Source organism: Canis aureus, unplaced genomic scaffold, assembly GCF_053574225.1.
Source record: "Canis aureus isolate CA01 unplaced genomic scaffold, VMU_Caureus_v.1.0 ptg000346l_RagTag, whole genome shotgun sequence".
In the NCBI taxonomy this organism is placed as follows: domain Eukaryota; kingdom Metazoa; phylum Chordata; class Mammalia; order Carnivora; family Canidae; genus Canis; species Canis aureus.
The window spans coordinates 1-3,032 of record NW_027554570.1 but is presented as its reverse complement, the minus strand read 5'-3'; the positions used below and the strand labels follow the sequence as shown (position 1 = coordinate 3,032).

General features: G+C 39.3%; 1 pseudogene; it reads right to left on the bottom strand.

Annotated features, from left to right (window-relative positions):
- Nucleotides 1-2,519: 2,519 nt before the first annotated feature.
- Nucleotides 2,520-3,032, bottom strand: LOC144310027 (18S ribosomal RNA; annotated as a pseudogene; the record flags this gene model as incomplete).

Below are 3,032 nucleotides of genomic sequence, written 5' to 3'. Positions count from 1 at the left end.
GTAAGAGGGTTTTTATAGTGAAGTTAATAGAGTAGAGTTCTGGTATAAATGGGTTGTGGAATGCACCGAAGAATAGAATTGTTGTGAGGATATTTATTATAATGATATTTGCGTACTCTGCTAGAAAGAATAGGGCAAAAGGACCCGCTGCATACTCTACGTTAAATCCAGAAACTAGTTCGGATTCTCCTTCAGTTAAGTCGAAGGGGGCTCGGTTAGTTTCTGCTAGAGTAGAAATGAATCATATCATGGCTAGGGGCCAGGCCGGAAAGATTAGTCATATATGTTCTTGGGTGATAATTAGTGTGGATAGTGTAAATGACCCGTTTATTAGGAGGACTGATAGGAGAATGATTGCTAGTGTTACTTCATATGAGATTGTTTGAGCTACTGCTCGGAGGGCTCCGATTAGAGCGTATTTGGAGTTTGAGGCTCATCCTGACCAAAGGATGGAGTATACGGCGAGACTTGATATTGCTAGTATGAATAGGACTCCTAAGTTTATATTAATGAGTGGGTAGGGCATTGGGAGAGGGATTCATATAGTTAGGGCTAGTGATAGAGCTAGAATGGGGGCTAGAATGAATATTGATATGGAGGATGTAAGTGGTCGTAGAGGTTCTTTTGTGAAGAGTTTTACTGCATCTGCGATTGGTTGAAGGAGGCCGTAGGGGCCTACGATATTAGGCCCTTTTCGAAGTTGTATGTAGCCTAAGACTTTTCGTTCAACGAGGGTGAGGAAGGCTACGGCAAGAAGGATTGGGATGATAAGAGAGATAATGTTGATAAAGAACATTTTGTTAGGGAGAGGAATTGAACCTCTGATAATAAAGGTTTAAGTTTTACGCAGTTACCGGGCTCTGCCACCCTAACAAAGCCCCTTTTCTCGGGCTTATGAGGAGATAAACTGGTTAGATTGAGTTGACTTCATCTATTAGTTTTAAGGCGCCTTTGTGAGGTAGGCCTTACATCCCTTGTCCTTTCGTACTGGGGGAGGTTATATAATAGATAGAAACCGACCTGGATTACTCCGGTCTGAACTCAGATCACGTAGGACTTTAATCGTTGAACAAACGAACCCTTAATAGCTGCTGCACCATTAGGATGTCCTGATCCAACATCGAGGTCGTAAACCCTATTGTCGATATGGACTCTTGAATAGGATTGCGCTGTTATCCCTAGGGTAACTTGTTCCGTTGATCAAAAATTATTGGATCAATAAGTGATGTTATATTTTGACTTGTGGGTCTAAATTTTAATCACTCGGGAGTTTTTTTATATTCCGAGGTCACCCCAACCTAAATTGCTAACCCACAATAATGGTGTAATGTTATGCCTTGTAGGTATTTAGTATCCATAAGTTTGGGTTAGTTAATTAAAGCTCCATAGGGTCTTCTCGTCTTATTGTGGCATTCCCGCCTCTTCACGGGAAGGTCAATTTCACTGATTGGGAATAAGAGACAGTTAAACCCTCGTGTGGCCATTCATACAAGTCCTTATTTAGAGAACAAATGATTATGCTACCTTTGCACGGTCAGGATACCGCGGCCGTTAAACAAGTGTCACTGGGCAGGCAGTGCCTCCAATACTAGAAATGCTGGAGGTGATGTTTTTGGTAAACAGGCGGGGTTTGTGTTTGCCGAGTTCCTTTTACTCCTTTTAATCTTTCCTTAAATGCATGCCTGTGTTGGGTTAACAATAGGGTAGATAAGTATTTCATTTTTGGGTTGATATTATCAGATTGTTAACTATCAGTGGTCTATCCGTTTCTGATATAAGCTTATGCGGGGAGAAAATAGTTCTTGTTACTCATACTAGCATTGTTGCTTCTATATTTAAATAGAATGGCCCAGGAGGTATAATTAGGAGTTGATGTAATATGATTGGGATTAAGTTATATTGTTTGTTGAGCTGGAACGCTTTCTCAATTGGTGGCTGCTTTTAAGCCAACTATGGTGATGTTAGTATATACTCTCTAATAAAGGTTGTATCCTGATTCTAAGAAGCTGTACCTTCTTAGACTATATTTTAAATTTACATTAAAATTTTGTTTTTTTTAGGTAAATTTAAAGTTGAACTAAAATTCTGTTTGTGGGCAACCAGCTATCACCAGGCTCGTTAGGCTTTTCACCTCTACCCACAAATCTTCTCACTATTTTGCTACATAGATGAGTTGATCCTTTTAGATTGTTTATGGGTAGCTCGTCTGGTTTCGGGGAGCTTAGCTTAAGTTCTCTTTGTTAAGTCGTTTCTGGCTAGTTCATTATGCAAAAGGTAAAAGGGGTAATCTTTGCTGTTTAATACTGTTAAGATGTCTTTCATCATTCCCTTACGGTACTATCTCTATCGCTCCAATTAAAATTTCTATCTCCTATACTTTTATTATTTAACTAAATGTTTTACTTTATATGTCTGTGATACTTAAGTTTGGGGTTAGTTGGGCTAGCTTTTGTTCAAAGTGGTCATAAGTAATGAAATCTTCTGGGTGTAGGCCAGACGCTTTAGTTAAGCTACACTTTGATTAATCCAAGCACACCTTCCGGTATGCTTACCTTGTTACGACTTGTCTCCTCTTGTGTCTTAGTTAAGTTAATATGGTTATGGTTGTGTCTTATTACTTGAGGAGGGTGACGGGCGGTGTGTGCGTGCTTCATGGCCCTATTCAATTAAGCTCTCTATTCTTAATTTACTACTAAATCCTCCTTCAGTTTTTAATTTCATAAAAACGTTCGTGGAATGTTCTTGGGTAGAAAATGTAGCCCATTTCTTCCCACCCCATAAGTTACACCTTGACCTAACTTTTTTATGTAAAATGATTGTGCTTACTATTCTACCTTTTGAGGGTTTGCTGAAGATGGCGGTATATAGACTGAATTAGCAAAGGGTGGTGAGGTTTATCGGGGTTTATCGATTATAGAACAGGCTCCTCTAGAGGGATATAAAGCACCGCCAAGTCCTTTGAGTTTTAAGCTATTGCTAGTAGTCCTCTGGCGAATTATTTTGTTGTAAAATTATCTATGTTTAGGGCTAAG